Genomic DNA, 18,811 nt, shown 5'->3' on the forward strand with positions numbered 1-18,811 from the left:
GGTGTCTACGCTGAAGAGCTACAGTGGCACAACTGCACTGCTGCAGCGGTGATGCTACAATATATTTTAAGTGTCGACATAACCTTAGTTATTTTCTGCCCCCATATCTTCATTGGGTACGGTACAAATTAGTAATAACGAGTTTTAGAGCCATGTTTTAATCAATGGCTGCTGCTTGTTATTTCCTCATTCCTGAAAATTGCATTAAAAATGTTCATTATTACTTAATGAAAAATCTGGTGTGCAATTTTAAATACATATTTGTAATTTACTCTGTTAATGACTTAGAATGAACAGTATCCATACAGATAATTCTTGTAATTTACTTTTTACTTTTACTTTTATTATTATTTATTTGTATCACGTTAGGCCTAGTGGCCCCAGCTAATATAGGGATTGTACTAGATCCTGGAAATAAGCACAGTAAGGGTATGTCTACACTACGAAATTAGGTCGATTTTATAGAAGTCGATTTTTAGAAATCAATTTTATACAGTTGATTGCGTATGTCCACACTAAGTGCATTAAGTCGGCAGAGTGCGTCCTCACTATCGTGGCTAGCATCAACTTACAGAGCGGTGCACTGTGGGTGGCTATCCCACAGTTCCAGCAGTGTCTACCACACATTGGAATTCTGTGTTAAGCTCCCAATGCCCGATAGGGCAAAAACATTGTCGTGGGTGGTTTGGGGTACATGTTGTCAGTTGCCTCTCCCTCCGTGAAAGCAATGGCAGACAATCGTTTCGCGCCTTTTTTCCATGCAGACGCCACACCATGGCAAGCATGGAGCCCGCTCAGCTCAGCTCACCGTCACCGCTGCTATTGTGTCCTGGGTGCTGCTTTCAGCAGATGGTGCAGTACGACTGCTAACCGTCGTTACCCACCGCTTCCACTGAAACTCTGCTCCCCTGCCCTCCTGGTGCCATGAATCCACCTTACAGGTCCTCTTGTCGTTCTGTATAAATATCTGTTCTCATGGCATCTGTTGTCATCCACCGCTTCTGCTGCAACTCTGCTCTCCTGCAGATGCCATACCATGGCAAGCATGGAGCCCACTCAGTTCACCGCTGCTGTTGTGAGCATTGTAAACACCTCGCGCATTATCCTGGAGTATGTGCAGAACTGGGCTAAGAGACGCCAGCATGAGGATGATGTTGATGAGGAAATGGACACAGACATTCCTGAAAGCATGGGCTGTGGCAATTGGGACATCATAGTGGCAGTGGGGCTGGTTGATACAGTGGAACGCCGATTCTGGGCATGGCAAACAAGCACAGACTGGTGGGACCACATAGTGTTGCAGGTATGGGATTATTCACTGTGGCTGCAAAACTTTTCCATGCGTAAGGCCACTTTCCTGGAACTCTGTGAGTTGCTTTCCCGCTCCCTGAAGCTCAGGAATACCAAGATGAGAGCTGTCCTGACAGTTGAGAAGTGAGTGGCGATAGCCCTGTGGAAGCTTGCAACGCCAGACAGCTACCGGTCAGTCGGGAATCAATTTGGAGTGGGCAAATCTACTGTGGGGCTGTTGTGATCCAAGTAGCCAATGCAATCATTGAAGTTCTGTTACCAAGGATAGTGACTCTGGAAAATGTGCAGGACATAGTGGATGGCTTTGCTGCAATGGGTTTCCCTAACTGTGGAGGGCAATAGATGGAACGCATATCCCTATCTTGGCACTGGACCATCTTGCCAACCAATATGTAAACTGTAAGGGTTACTTCTCAATGGTGCTGCAAGCACTGGTGGATCACAAAGGACGTTTCACTGACATCAATGTGGGATGGCCGGGGAAGGTGCATGGCACTCGCATCTTTAGGAACTCCGAGCTGTTCGAGCAGCTGCAAGAAGGGACTTACTTCCCAGACCAGAAATTTACTGTTGGGGATGTTGAAATGCCAATAGTTATCCTTGGGGACCCAGCCTACCCCTTACTCCCATGGCTCATGAAGCCATACACAGGCAGCCTGGACAGTAGTAAGGAGCAGTTCAACTGTAGGCTGAGCAAGTGCAGACTGGTGGTAGAATGTGCCTTTGGATGTTTAAAAGCTCGCTGGTGCTGTTTGCTGACTAGGTCAGATCTCAGCGCAACCAGCATTCCCATTGTTATTGCTGCTTACTGTGTGCTCTGTAATATCTGTGAGAGTAAGGGGGAGATGTTTATGGTGGGTGGGAGGTTGAGGCAAATCTCCTAGCATCCGATTTTGAGCAGCCAGACACCAGGGCGATTAGAAGAGCACATCAAGGCACGCTGAACATCAGAGAGACTTTGAAAACCAGTTTTATGACTGGCCAGGCTTCAGTGTGACAGTTGTGGGTGTTTCTCCTTGATGCAAACCCACCCCCTTTGTTGATTTTAATTCCCTGTAAGCAACCACCCTCCCCCTTCAAAATAAAGTAACTATTGCTTTGAAACCATGCATTCTTTCTTTATTAATTAAAAAAAAAGGTGATAACTGACAAGGTAGCCCGTGTGAGGTGGGGGAGGAGGGAAGGACAAGGCCACATTGCTTATTCTAGCCACACTAAAAATCAAACTGTTTGAATGACAGCCTTCTGTTGCCTCGGCCATCCTCTGGAGTGGAGTGGCTAGGTGCCCAGAGCCTCTCCCCCTCCCACCGCGTTCTTGGGCGTCTGGGTGAGGAAGATATGGAACTTGGGGAGGAGGTCACGCGGTTGTACAATGGATGCAGCAAGGGTCTGTGCTCTTGTTGGCTTTCCTGCATCTGCACCAGAAGCTTCATCATGTCCGTTTGCTCCCCCATTAGCCTTAGCATTACCTCCTGCCCCCGCTCTTTGCACTCTTGCCTCTGCTTTTCGTGCTCACTTAATGCTTTCCTAGCCTCTAACACTGAATGCCTCCATGCATTCGGCTGTGCCCTATCAGTGCAGGAGGACTGCATGAGCTCAGAAAACATGTCATAATGAGTGTGGTTTTTTCGCCTTCTAATCTGCGATAACCTCAGGGATGGAGATGATAGCGGGAGCCAAGAAACATTTGCACCTGGGCGAAGATAAAAAGGGAGAATAAAATTTAAGATGATACATTTCTGAGAACAAAAGGGAGACTCTTTCACAGTGAATCAAGCAATTCATAGCAGACAGCACATGTGCTTTAGGTACAAGGTCACATTTTGCCTTTTATATTGAGTGCCTGCCAGTATGGTGACACATCATACATGGCTGGGCAACAGAATTCAGTTTCCATGCAGCCATGGTAAGGCAAAGGGTATGCAGGGTTGGCTTCTTACGTATAACATGTGGGAAAGGTTTCAAACTGCAGTGCCATCCTTTCCCATAGCAAGCCATGGGTTGGGTTTCACATTTAAAAGGAGAAGCTGCGGTTTTTGGGTGGATGTGCAGCACACACCTCCCCGCATCCCACCGCGTGGCTATTCTCCGGGATGATCCCTTCTAGCCAAGCTCAAACAGCCCAGCATGAACAGGATCCTTTTACTGTTCCCTTAAAAAAATTCCCCTATTTCAACCAGGTGACCATGAAGGATATCACTCTCCTGAGGCTAACACAGAAAGATATAGACCGAATGTTGCTTGAATGCGACCAAAACCCAGGACCATTCGCTGCCATGCCTTGTGCTGCAAAGATTCCAGAATACTTTCAGAGTACCTCCAGGAGAGCTTCATGGACATGTCCCTGGAGGATTCCCGCTCCATCCCCAGACATGTGAACAGACTTTTCCAGTAGCTGTACTGGCCGTGAATGCATCCCAATTCTTCAGGGCAAATCAAACATTAAACATTGTTGCTTTTAAACCCTGTACTGTAGTTACAAATGTGCACTCACCAGAGGAGCCTTCTCCAGCTTCAAGGTTGGGGATCCTGCCTTCGGAGGGTATTGGCTCCAGGGTGATGAAAAGGTCCTGGCTGCAGGGGAGAACAGATTCACCGCTTGCCTGCTGCGCATTCTCCTCCTCCTCCTCCTCCTCCCTGTTGCGTGAGACTCCCCCCTGGCAGGTGTCCACGGACAGTGGTGGGGTAGTGATAGGGTCCCCTCCTAAAATGCTATGCAGCTGATCATAGAAGTGGCACGTATGGGGCTCTGACCCGGAGTGACCATTTGCCTCCTTTGTCTTTTGGTAGGCTTGCCTGAGCTCCTTAACTTTCACATGACACTGCTGTGTGTCCCTATTGTAGCCTCTCTCCAACATGCCCTGTGAGATTTTCACAAATATATTTGCATTTTTTCTTTTTGTTCGGAGTTCTGCCTGTACAGATGCTTCTCCCCATACAGCAATCAGATCCAGTGTCTCCCTTTCAGTCCATGCTGGAGCTTGTTTGCGATTCTGGGATGACTGCGTGGTCACTTTGCTGCTGCGTTCGCCATGCTGACCAAACAGGAAATGAAATTCAAAAGTTCCCAGGGCTTTTCTTGTGTTACCTGGCTAGTGCATTGGAGTTCAAAGTGCTTTCCAGAGCGGTCACAATGGAGCTCCAGGAGGCCAATACTGTCGATTTGCATCTGCACTACCCCAAAGTTGACCCAGCAAAGTCGATTTTAGCGCTACTCCCCTCTCCGTGGAGGAGTACAGAAGTTGATTTTAAGAGTGCTTTAAGTTGACGGAATGGGGTTAGCGACCTAACGCGGCTAAATTTGACCTAAGCCCGTAGTGTAGATGAGACCTAAGAGACCCTTCTTTCCCAGGAGATTTTACATTGTAATTAGACAAAGGGTGGGAGAAAGGAAGGATTATTACTCCCATTTTCTAGATGGGTAACTGAGTGATTACGTGACTCGCCAAAGGCTCCATAGGAAGTCTGAGGTAGAGCCTGGAATAGAATTTAGATTTCCTGGGTCCCAGTCCACTGCTTTAACTGCATGCTGCCCTCCCTCTCTGCATCACCCTTCTCAGTCACATTGTGTTTAATGTCACTAATCCACAGCCATCACTCTAGCAGCATATCTCTTCCAGCCTTAATATCTCTGCTGCCAGATAAAACCTTTAGTTAGCACAGTGGGGGAGGGGGACTTTCTTTTTTTCCTGGTTTTAGCAAGCTTAATTTAAGAGTGAGGGTGTGTGTATTACGAGAACTGATGAAGAGAAAGCAGAAGCAATGAAAGACAGGAGATTTCTTAATAACTTAATAGGTACACTTTGTACTTTTCTTTCTCAACAACAGTGAGAATTAACATTTGTATCACATCATAAAAATAGAAATGCTTTAGCTCCTGGCCTCGTATTACGAATTTAATGAGCTACTTCAAACATCAATTCTCTGAACTGATGGAACAGATATAAACTCTATGCCTGATCCTGCAAACCTTACTCATGTACTTTAATTCAGCAAAATGGCAAGGTCATGCAGTAAGATCAAAGAAAACCATAAGGTATGAGTGGCTCTCAGAAGAGAAGAACAAGGGTGTGGGCACTGAAGTCCTGAGGGAGGAACTTTAGAAGCAGCCAAGCCTGGGAAGGTTTGTGCTGATATTCATCTTACTATTTTTTTCTTTGTTATTAAAGCCAAATCCCTGGAAATGGATGCATTTTGCTTTACGTAGTCTGTGGACTATTTTTAGAGCAGATTAAGCAAGTCACTTACTCAAAATCTGATTCAATTCAATGGAAGTTTTGCATAGGTAAAGTTTTCAGGACTGGGCCTTCTATTAGAAAGTTTCTATAATTCTCTGCGTATAATCCATATATTAATATTGTGTTTTATAGATCCAAATAATCAAAAGTGTTAGCTAATTCTAAGTGTCCCAGTTTTTGGTAGTCCAGCTTGAGACACTTGAGGCCTGATTTTCAAAATTGCTGAACTAACTTCAATTGGAGTTGTGAGTGCTCTGCAACTTGGAAAATTGAGGCCTAGGTTTCCTAGGCTACCAAATACTGAGGCATCTATAATTAAAGGCCACTTCTGACAATTTGGGATTAAATGTACAACATCTTTTCATGTCTTTGTAATGGAATATACAAGCCCAGTATTGGGTGGGATGACGTAGCCTTGCCCTGTCATACCTGAGAGAGATGTCAGACTTGGAGGGAGGAGCTTAAAAGGGCTTCAGTTCAGCTAAGGGCAGACCGGGGAGGAGGGCAGACCTTTAGCCTCAGCTCCTGCAGAGAAAGCTGGCTGACGGCAGGAGGTCCTCAGATGTCCACTGCCTGATGGCCCCACCCCAAAGGAAGAGATGGCCTGATGTTGACTCATCTTGATGGGAGACTATTCCTCTTTGTTACTTGCCAGCTCAATTTAGGGCCACAGCCTGACAAGGCTCCCAGAGGAAGAGAGCTTTAACCCAGTTTAGGGATGATTCATTGTGTTAATTCCCCTTTTGTTCTATTCATTGACATCCTTGGAAAGAGCAAACTATGCAGGCCTAGCCGGAGGCTGAGTCTCTTAGGACTGGAACTGGAGTGGGGGTCTGGAGGCCTTAAGGAAGGAATTCTGGTGACAGTCTTATAAATCTATGGAAGTATGTCAGAAGATACCCCTACACAAATTTCAATGAAAGTTTATGGAGAAAAGTGCTAGTTTGGGGTATACAAAGCTAGAATAGACAAAATATATCCTTGAAGTCTAGGAAAGAAACATGTGAACAGTGGTATGTGGTGAAGTCCATTATGTTTTATTTCGTCTTTCTTTTTTTCCTTAAAAAAAATGTAGTGACAAGATCGAGCCATTCTACAACTAATTTGAATAAAACGAACTTATATGAGCTGACATTAGCTGTTCTCCTCCAATATTACTCAAAATAATATTTCATTTAATTTTACTATTAACCTCTATAGGTTTGTTTGGTACTTTACAGAGAAATAAATGGCAGGTCATTATTCAAGAACAATACATTCTAAGGTGGAAGGTCAATATTTTTCAAATGTGGATATTGTAAATTGGCACCTAAATCTATATTTAGGTGCCAAAATGGGTGGCCTGACTTTCAGAGGTTCTCTGCCCCCTAAGCTCCCTTTGACCTCTGGGAACCAGATTACATTTATAGGTGCTTAACTTTATACTCCTACATTTGAAAACGTTGGCCCAAATTCAATGGCAAAACTCACACTAAATTCAGCGAGATTAGGATTAAAGCCTAAATTACATAACACAGCAAGAGATGACAATAAACAAATGATGGGGGAGGAGGGTGTTGAGGAGATATCGAAGGACAATCATGAAAAATCATGAGATATTCTTAGTTATGTACATATTTTGTCATTTCCTCTTTGTATTTTGTTTTAAACTGAATTAATTTAGGCTCCAGTTCTGCCACCAATACTCATGTTGTATAGTACCAAATGGTGCAAGTAGTCTTTTGAAATCAGTGAAACAACTTCACACTGAGATAGTATTTGACTTGAGTAGCTCAGCAAGTGTGAGAGTAGCCGAATCAGACCTTTAATATACAACGGTTCGCAGCTAGTCTGCCAAATAGGTGATTTGGAAAATAGGGTAACTTAAGATTTCTTTACACTAATGGAGACTCTCTTTGGCTATGTCTACACTACAGCCTATGTTGGCAGAATTTGTGTTCTCTTCAGGATGTGAATATTCCAGCCTCCTGAATCACATAAGCGTTTGAGTACACAGAACTGTGCTGGCAGCAGAGCTTCCCCCAACGACATAGCTTATGCTGCTAGTGGAGGTGGGGGGGTTTATGCCGACGGGAGAGCAACATTTTATGGAGTGGAAGTTCCCATAAAGTATGGCTACTGGGATTGGCTCTGGGTATGATCCATGCACAGTTTAAACTTGTCAAACGAAGTACTTGTTTGATAGATGGAATATTGAAAATACAATACAAAATAGCAGCAAAAGTAGTATCAATCGACCCCCCCACACACACATTATTGAAGCATGGAAATAAACTGTTCTATGTGACACTGATGACTGAGAAATTTCCCCTGGTTCACTTTTCTTCAGTTTCTTTGAAGTAGATGTTGCATCTCTGTTTCATGTCACAATCTCATGGAAAAAGTGATTGAGGAAGGTAAACAATTTTATAAACTATAATGTAGTCGCCCCCTGACTTCCTATTTGTTTGTGTGTAGTTTTTTCCCTCTTTCTCTTTCACACTTTTGCATTTAGCTACCAATGTCTCCCAGAGACAGCCCTGTTCTTTCTGGGCCTTTGTCACTTGTTAGATTTTCTGCCAGCACAACGTCCAGCTTCAAAATGTCAGACTAAAATTCTTCCTACAGAAATGAAGCATTTCATGTGGTATAGTATACCGAATCAATGAGACCTTGGGCTGCTGGACGTTTGCTTTATGCTTTTAATTGAATGAAATTAAAAGCAGATTATTAACATTTCCAATAAAAAGAAAGCATGATGAGTGACGCATCAATGACTGTAAATTTTCCCTTATCCAGATCATTGCCCTTTTAAACAGGCCGGCCTGCCTGTAGATATTGGCATCAGGCAATTTTCATTAGTCTACAGGTGCCTCTTTACTGCTTGGAAGTGCTGTGTCAGGCATACAGATGGTCAAAGCCATGACTTCCCGGATTCAGCAAACAGCCCTTTCAATTACCATTGTGTTTTTGCTCTGCTTTTCAGGTTCTTTGCATTTGGATTCATGTTGCTAGCTGTTTCCTGTAAAATGTGGTCATGAACCACAGGGTGGCATGAGAGGGTTTTATTTGTTCTTCGTTCTTTAGCATGAAAGGACCTGTTTTCCAATTTAACTAAAAACACTGTCCAGACTGCTGTCACTTGATTCATATATGTTCTAATTCAGCATAACACATCCCATTGATGTAACTAAAAATAAACACGTTTCTAAGTGCTTTGAAGAATTGGGGCCACAGATTATTTAAAAAGAAATTCTTAAATTATCATATTCCATAAATTGACATAGACAGGAGTTTATTTTTTTAATATGAATAGGCAGAGGTTTGGGGATGAGTGTTGCTAAACGGTAATATGCACTGGAGTTTTGTTAATTCCAAGGCACTGAAAGTCAGACGAGGGAATAAAATATTTCTAGTTGAACGAGTTTTCAGGAGCATAGACAACTTCTTTTATCTTGGGGGGTTAGACATAAAATAAAAGCTGCAGAATATCACTTCAATGAGTATGTAACCACTGTCTGCTCGGTGTGGCACTGTCTCCCTCTAGTGGTGTCAAGGCCACCTAGATATTGGTGAGTTTGCTACAGCCAAGCAAAGACAGATGTCTTTGCTCTGCTAAGACAGATGTCTTTTAGCTCAGGCAGTAGAGGCTCATGCGTTAAGCTTAAGAGGTCCCTTGTCTGATCCCTGCTGCTGACAATCCTGCAAGCAAGTGTCCATATTACAAGTAGTTTTGTACCATAATTAAATTTGTCCACATTTAATAAAGTGGGATAAACAAGTTTCTGTTCCAAACTCACTGTTTCTTATATTTATTAATGCAATCCCCAAATTATGTTTGGGGTTGAGGTAAAGCCCCCACGCTCCCAGTTGTCTATGCTCATGGTTATCAAGTTGTTTACTAGGTAGCTCTTGTATCCTTTATTCTGTTCAGGTTCTTACAACATGCCCATTACTCTGGTATAAGATCACCTTCTAATAAGAGGGAGTACTAATTAAAGTCACTGGTTGCACTTTGTATTACACTATAAATTGGTAAACCCTTTTGGGCAGGGATTGTCATATGCTGTATATACAGAACCTAGTGCAATTATATAGATTCAATAAAATCAGTGACATGTTAACTATGGTTGTATGACCAGTGCTGCGTTATATAGAGATACAGACATAAACACATGTTCAGTGGTCCTTAAAAGAAAATCTACTGTAAAACCAATAATTCTTTGGAATTGATTGTTTCACTGAGCTTAAGAAGTATGTGGAATTGTGACCCTGTTTTTATTTTCATTCTTGCATAACAGAGACTATCCTATACTAATCATTAAAAAGAACAGTATCCCTAATAGATGCCAGTAAGATTAGTCTAATGATGGATCATGGTTTTATGCATAATCCCTTCTATTTAGCAACCCCATAATTCTAGAATAAGGGGTCACTGGATGAAGAAATTTGAACAAATTAAGAGACAGATTCGCTCACATGGAGTATAATCAATGTGTGGAGTTCACTGGTTCAGGAGAATAAAAACAAACACCCTGGCTGCCATTTCTGAGTTATATGATTCAGAAACAGATACATACAGTAGAAATACATGCAATAGAAAATATTCATTGTCTTACTCAAAAACAGCTAAGCTTTGCAATGTAGCATATATAGTGCTCAGTCACAAATCAAACTTCAGGATTCAGCTTGCAAGACTCCTTGATTAAGTAAATTCCAAGGTACATGCACACTTCTAGTGGCTAAGTGACATTCCCGAGGCTATGTAACAAATAAATGACTATTGACCAGGGTACTGCAATTCATTATGCCCAGGAATAGAGCAGCTGACCCTGGAAAGTTCCAGGGGGTTGAGAATGCAGCCGTCCAACACAGGCCATGAAGAGTAGCTTACCATTAACTCTGCTGTCTGCACTGTCTCTCCTCTGACTGCACATATCAAATGCATAGTTTAGATCCTGTTGTTCACGACCTTCAATGGGAGTCCTACATGAGTGTTTTTCACCCCCTCTCCCGACCTTCCCTGAGAGTGTGACATTCCCTGATAACCACAGTATATTCTATGATTCCTCTGGAACAAAAGAGCTATCGATGGGGGCAGGGTTTTCTTGGCAGCTGTGGAACTCACATCTGCTGGAGATTAGGATTACTGCAAACTTCAGAGCAAAATGCAAAACTCGCTACTTCATCTCAGCTTTCCCACAATAGTAAAGAAACAAGCAAAAAGTCCTATCACAGAGGAAGGGGGAAAAGATGTTCACATGGAATATTGAAGGTACTCAGCTGGTGGTGTGCTTGGGATAGGTAGGCAGCTTAGACAGAACAAGTGAATGTCAGAACAGGAAATAGAGCCTAACAGTAATAGGGACAGTAGCTGTTAAGAGAACTCTGAACCTTTGGACTGTAAAACAAAATCAGGAGAAACTCATTTGGCTTCATATTTTGCGGATGAATTCTTCTAAAAAACAACTCAGGCTAGCCCAAAAGGAGCCCTTTATTACCCCCTTTCTCTACAACCTCCTTCTCAATGCTGTTTTTCCCCTTATCTAATGCTGTCTGACCCCTCTTGTCCAGCTCTGGTGTCTTTAGGGGCTTATGGCTTGCCTGCTCTTTTCATGACCTTTTTGGTGTCTGGTATGGCTTTTTCCTCTGATATTTCTAGTGTCATTTGGGTGGAAAGCCTGCTCCCTATCTGCAGTAGTGTGACTTGGAAATGTTTTTCGAGGCTGCTGCTCTTTCTCTCCCTTCATGGCTGAGATGCTTCAGAGTGCATTGTGTTACTATGGAACTTGTACCTTGTTAAAAAAGGGAATCCCTGAGGTACGTCTTGTTAGCATGGCATGCTCTGGGGTATTATAGTGAGCTAATGGCAGGCAGCGGTAAGACCAGAAAATCATTTCCTGGATCTACTGCTACAGGAAAGAAGACAGGGACACATATCTTTGCCAAGAAGGTAACAAGGTGGAGTCTTTGAAGTAGGAGTGGGCTTATTTTCCCAATACCATGAAGATGTGGGAAGGGGAAAGTCAGACAGACTGCCAAGAATGAGGTTGGTAGAAGACAACTAAGGCAAAATCTACACTGGTGTGCGTATTTGAGTACGGACTGTGTACATACTCATGCGTGCTCCCTATGCTCACACTGAGAGTCCACACTGTGCTGTGCTGGACACTGGTATACCACTGTGTAAATGCATATACCTGTGTCCAAGGAGCCACTGTTGTTACACAATGTTAGTGCTATCATTTCAGAGGTAGTAACCCAGAGTTCTGTGCATCACAGGGAGACACTCTAGGAATTGCTTTACAGTGTGCTGTCTTCACATTCCTGATCACTTTCACTCACTGTTATTCCCTGCAAAAGTGTGTGGAAGACATGGAGCAATGGGATAATGATCAGGTTTTGCTTTCACTCCTTCTTGCAGGACAAATGATTATGCAGAGGAGTAGGTGATCAACAAGATGCTGGGTGGAATTTGGACAGCATTTTCTGACACACTGAAGACAGCTGACCTTGAGAGTCAATGATCATTCAGCTCCCATTGTGCAGGTATGGTGAATGCCAGTTTTGTCATGGCATGCCCGTGGGTGGACTGTCCCTGGTAGTGCAGGAGAAACAGCCTGGTATCATTTTGAAAACCTGGGATAACCAGCGGTGGCTTCAGAATTTCCAGCTGAGGAAACAGACATTCATGGAACTGTGTGAGAGGATTGCACCAAACCTACAACACCAGAACACTAGATTTGGGGAAACCATGCCATGCTGGTTCAGAAGTGGGTTACGATTGCCCTGTGGCAGCTGGCAACACCAGACAGCTATTGGTGCATACTGCAAAGCACTCTGGGTTTGGATAGTCCACTACTGCTTTTGTGGTTGTGCAGGTTTGAAAGGCTGTTAATGCTGTGATCTACCCATGGATGTTTTCCATAGAAAAAGTTCCAGAAATAATAACTGGATTTGAACTAGTCAGTTTCTGAACTGTGCAGGGGCCATCAATGAGTCCCATGTCTCAATTCTTTGCCCACTACAAGGGACAAGTGAGTATGTAAACCAAAAAGGTTATTATTTGCTCATACTACAAGGCTTAATGGACCACAGAGCCAGATTAATTAATTCATATGTGTCAAACACTGGAAAAGTTCATGATGCCAGAGTGAGGATATCAGGCTCATACTTGAAGGGCAGAAGAAAGGACGTTATTCCCCAGAAATGATATTGTTCTGTACAATGTGTCTGAGCCAACTGTTATTTTGGGGGACACTGCACTCCTGACTTCCTCATGAATGCATCCCCTGACATCACTGACCCTGGAAAAAGGGAATTCAGTTACAAGTGCAGGGGATGTGGGAGTGGCAGTTCCTTCCAGGGGCTATGTTACCAGCTTGCAATTTCTTTACTGAAGGGTGGCCAGCATTTGGAGAACATTGTGGTTTTCACGGTAACAGAAGGAAAAGAGAGGTGGCATTCCAGGTGTCAATCTATGTCAGGTTCTGCTAAGGGTCACCTCTCCACATATTGCTGATTGGGAGGGGTTCAATGCTCTGTGAAGGTGGACCAAGAAGATTTGCACTGCTTTTGAACCTCAAACCCAGCTGGTGTTTCTGCTACACCAGAAGTTTGCTGAAATATGCTTATAGGACTACAAGGCAATTTGACTGAAAAATGACTGTATTCCCGGCTAGCATACAGAGTTTCCATGCAAAAGGAGATGAAAACCATGAACACTGCTGTCATAAATATAAAGGGAAGGCTAACCACCTTTAAATCCCTCCTGGCCAGAGGAAAAACCTTTTCACCTGTAAAGGTTTAAGAAGCTAAAACAACCTCGCTGGCACCTGTCCAAAATGACCAATGAGGAGACAAGATACTTTCAAAGCTGGAGGGGGAAACAAAGGGTTCTCTCAGTCTGTGTGGCTTTTGCCGGGACCAGAGCAGGAATGCAGGTCAGAACTCCTGTAAAGGGTTAATAAGCAATCTAGTTAGATATGCGTTAGATTCTGTGTTGTTTAAATGGCTGATAAAATAAGTTGTGCTGAATGGAATGTATATTCCTGTTTTTGTGTCTTTTTGTAACTTAAGGTTTTGCCTAGAGGGATTCTCTATGTTTTGAATCTGATTACCCTGTAAGGTATTTACCATCCTGATTTTGCAGAGGTGATTCTTATACTTTAATTAAAATTCTTCTTTTAAGAACCTGATGGCTTTTTCCTTGTTTTTAAGATCCAAGGGTTTGGGTCTGTGCAAATTGGTGAGGATTTTTATCAAGCCTTCCCTAGGAAAGGGGGTGTAGGGGTTGGGGGGATTTTGGGCGGAAAGACATTTGCAAGCGGGCTCTTTCCCGGTTATATTTTGTTAGACGCTTGGTGGTGGCAGCAATAAAGTCCAGGGACAAAAAGGTAAAATAGTTTGTACCTTGGGGAAGTTTTAACCTAAGCTGGTGTGACAGGGTCGGGCCAGATGGCTATAGGAGAGTAATAGAAGGCAGATATATTAGCCCAAGGCTAAGTAGGTCCCCTTTCCCTGAGTAAGGTAACAGGGAAAGTTCCAGAACAATCAGGAACCTTCTGGAGACAATTAAGACAGGCTGATTAGAACACCAGCAGCCAAGCAAGAAGCTGCTAGAATCAATTAAGGCAGGCTAATCAGGGCACCTGGGTTTTAAAAAGGAGCTCACTTCAGTTTGTGGTGTGCGTGTGAGGAGCTGGGAGCAAGAGGCACTAGGAGCTGAGAGTGAGAACGCGGACTGTTGGAGGACTGAGGTGTACAAGCATTATCAGACACCAGGAAGAAGGTCCTATAGTGAGGAGAGAGAAGGTGTTGGGAGGAGGCCATGTGGAAGGAGCCCAGGGAGTTGTAGCTGTCACACAGCTGTTCCAGGAAGCACTCTAGACAGCTGCATTCCACAGGGCCCTGGGCTGGAACCCGGAGTAGAGGGCAGGCCCAGGTTCCCCCCAAATCCTCCCAACTCTGGGTCAGACACAGGAGGAGTCGACCTGGACTGTGAATTCAGAAAAATGGCCAAGCTAAGGTCTGCCGTGAAGCTCCAAAGTGAGCAAATCCGCCAATAAGCGCAAGACCCGCCAAGGTAGCGCAGGAACTTTGTCACACTGGTAAAAATAATCTTAGGGGGTTTTTCATGCAGGTCCCCACATCTGTACCCTAGAGTTCAGAGTGGGGAAGGAACCTTGCCCACCCTCAATTTTCTCAGTATCACCAGAAAATCCTGCCCCTGTGCCTGCCAAATCCAGCCCCTATGCCTGCCTAACAACAATGAAATGGGTGGAGAAAGAGAGACACCATAACGTTATGTGGTTCCCTGAAGTTTCAGATCAGCACCACAAGGCCCACACATCTCCATTGCTGCACTGTGTTTATATAAGTGGATTCTTCTCCAACTCCTGTTTCCCATGGCTTGTGCAGCCTGGCTCAGTGTGAGGAGATGCCAGACCCCAGCGACAGAGATGGTCAAAATTTGTAATCTTCCATGGGGGAAAGGACTGCTGTGACTAACTTTGCCTTTTATTTTCTTCATCTTCCTTGACCTAACCCCCCTTCACATCCCATCTCTGTACTTCCTGTTCCATGCAGCTTCCGTTCATAAGGGGACAATAAGAGAATAAGAGTGGGGTGGAAGAAGCACTGAACCTATTTATGTAGATGTCCAAGGGACAAAAGACACCTGTAACTAACTTTAGACAAACAACTATAAGCTTTCTATAACTGTCCCATCCACACCAGGGACCTTTCTAATCCATCTCCTCCCTTCTCTTGGTCCACATGGCCCTGGGACCATTGCTGCCTGCATACTGGCTGAGAAATGCACACATCCAGGGGTATGGTGATTTTTATTTTTTATTAATAATCTCTTTTCAAAACATAGCTTTGGCCAAATGTATAATAGTGGTTAATCAGAAATCATCAAAATAATTAATTCATTACTGTTCCTTATTCAGGGATGGAGCAGAAAAGGGGCTGGATGGAGGAGGGAAGTTGGAGGAGTTTGAGCAAATGGGATGTGACAATGTTATGGCTTCAGCATTGCAATGCAAACTCAGAGACAATGCGAGGCATATTACCTAGGAAGGTAAGTCAGTACACCGTATTTCAAATGCTATTAAAAGTAGGATTTAGAACCAGACCAAGAGTGGATATTGGTGGGGAGGGTGGGGGATCCATTGTAACTTACCCGGCTCAGGTTCTGTTTCCTGCCATGGCTCAAAGTCCTTCTTGTATTCATTGATGCCGGGGGGGGGAGAGGAGGAGGAGGCTTCTTCAGCCAGCTCCTCTGGGTACAGGTGCAGAATCATGTGCCCCTCGTCCTCTTAGTCTTTTGGGGCATCCTTCATGCTCCCTGCTGCTTCCTTGCCCTGGCCCTCATCAGCATCCCATTTGGACAATGAGGGCAGCAGTGTTGAGGAGGGGCTCATGGGCCATTTCAGCTCCGTACTGAGAGCACTTGACAGCACCTGCTCAAGCTCCTTGTAGAAGGGGCATGTCGGATGAGCCCTCCTGTGGTGACTGTTCAAGTGCTTGATGTTTTCCTGGCACTGGGCCGGAGTCCATTCGATGTGCACTTGCTCCAGCCTCTATGAAATTTCCCAGTACAGGTGAATGTTCCTGCTGTTCCAGGAGAAGTCGTGAGGGGTGGGGGGGCAGTATACTCTGATACACATTGATCAGCACCTGGGTATGGATGGCGAGTCAAGCTCTTGGACTTGATTCATTTTCACCTGTATTGATCAACAAAGAGTGCAGCCGAAAGCTGTTCTGATGTGGTCAGAGTGGCATGCTACTACTAGTGAAAATGATCCAGGCAGGGACCTTCACAGACTGGATAGGGATCAGGAAGAACAGAGCATTTGGGGAATGCGAGTGGGGGACTACTGAAATTCAAGACCTAGTTATACACCTGCATTGCAGACTGGCAAAGGGCCATGCCATAGCCTGGGGCATATATTTACTCACACCCCTCAGGCGTGCTTGATGACTTGCCCTCTACTCACATTCAGACGTGCTTTTGGGGTTTAGGTGTGGATAATAAGGGGATTGTAGCACAACTATGTGCATGGACATGTTTATAGTTGCTAGTGTAGACATACCCTGAAGGTAAGCATGGGAAAGTTTCCTGTGGGGACAAAGATAATGGTTTGCAAAGTTGGGTAACCTGAAAATATATTCAGTCAGTGTTCTGGCAACTGACTGAATCTGTCAGACTGTTCACTGAAACAGTGCATTTCACACAGTTCCTGTTCTGAGCATGGACAGTGTATCGGGATCAGATCTCTGGCTTTGTTATGTAAAAGTCTGAAAGCAGTAGTAAGAGATTTCAGAGAAGACAAATCAAACATTCTTCTCCTTTTAAGACTGCATCATAAGGCATAGAATTGCCTCTCTATTTGAATGTCAAATCTAGAAATGAAATATTTTATCTCATTTTAAAAATTGTTATCCCAGTATCATCTGAACCTGAGTCTGAACTGCAACAGAATATATATATATTTTTTTCTTTTCCAGAATTTTTATGATCTTGCATAGAGCATTTTCCCATCTTTGACACTTTACTACCCTGCAGTGAACTGCCAGGAAGTGAGTTAACATGACATTAAAAAAAATATTATAAAAATGGTAAATTAAAACTTGGAAACCTCAATGACGACTCATTTTGGCTTTTTGAAAACACCATGCTGTTTGGATAGCTAGAGAGTTTTCCACAACTATTGGCCTAGTCGAGTTCTTCCACGATTGCTAGAAGATGTGCAGTTAGTCGAAAAAGGGGAGATAACTGGGAGAAGAGCATTTCAAAATTCAAGTAATTTGTGATTGTAACAACAACAACAACACTTAACATTTACATCACAGGATCCCAAAATGTATTAGTAATGAATCCTTACCTCAGTTCTGTGAGGTAGGTTTAGGAGAGCTATGGCTCACTTCAACTCACATTGAAATGCAGTTCTCACAGCAACAATTCACTCTGTGGGCAAGAAATGAATAATAATAATGCAGAGTCAGTTTAAACTACAGTTAGAATTCAGGTTCTGATTCACCAAAGAATGTAAGCATGTTTAACTTCAAGCATGTGAGTAATTTCATCTCTGTTTAGCAAAGTACTTCATCTGAAGTCAATGGGAATTAGCATGTGCTTAAAGTTAAATCTGCTTTCCTGAATCTGAGCCATAATTACTTCAGTTGGAATTTGGTCAGAATACAGCAATGTGAACCCTCTTGCTATTGTGAAAAGCAGCATGGGATGTTCTCTTAAACATGGCGCTTTCACAAGCACTGAGCTCCAGAATATTATGCTGGGACACTAGTTCAGGGTGAACTCAGAGTAAAGATCCTTCTGAATTATGAACACCGTGTCTTGCATCACTTAGGGTTCTGGAGGGCATGGGGTGTCTATCATCCAAGAAACCATTTACATTGACTAGGTCTTTAAATCCCGAATCTCAGTGCTGACAGTGGAGGTTTTTATGGACAACATATTTGTACAAGTCACATTTTTGGGGGGTACACGATTACTGTGATTCACTTATGAAATAATTTGCAACAAAAGCATTTAAGCCTACCAGATGTTTCATGGTACCCAAAATTAACACTGAGTTTGTTTCCTGATATTAGATGAGAAAAATAAAGGACTTCATGGAACAGGAAGGAATTCCATGTAAAGACACAAGTTTTGCATGTTTTCCATGCAAATGAACAAAGACATACCTGACATTTAACACATGAAACCACAGCAATCCCTGAGAGTTACATTCAGCTTTTCCATGGAAACCATACAAAATTGTATACTAATACCATTGTGCTGCATGTGCTCTTTGTAATAAATTCCACCTTTGAAACTTTGCAATATCAAGAAGTTTGGTAGGGGAAGGGGCAGAAAATATTCAATTTAAGGGTATATTAAAATCCTTATTTTTTTCAAGGAGGGGTGATCATACCACATCTGGACATCTTCTTCACCTCTGATTTTTGGAGCTCAGTGAGTGACGTTAGTGATGAAAGCACTTTATGTAACTACAACTCTTTTGTCTGATTGTTAGCCAGGGAAGAGCTTAATGTCAGAAGCTCAGGAGTCATCCCCAACATCATTCCCATCATCCCAATTGCTGTCTATGGCAATTAGCTGGGGTAGCATATTCTGGCCCAGGTAAGGAGCAGCCATATGTGGTGGCAGTTGCCTGGCCCAGAATTGTGCAACTGCTACCAGAGACATGCAATCCTTTGGAACAGGGAGTAGTGCCTGTGATTTGTGACCCACCATAAGCTTGTAGTGCTTG

Source organism: Lepidochelys kempii, chromosome 2 (assembly GCF_965140285.1).
Source record: "Lepidochelys kempii isolate rLepKem1 chromosome 2, rLepKem1.hap1, whole genome shotgun sequence".
Classification (NCBI taxonomy): domain Eukaryota; kingdom Metazoa; phylum Chordata; order Testudines; family Cheloniidae; genus Lepidochelys; species Lepidochelys kempii.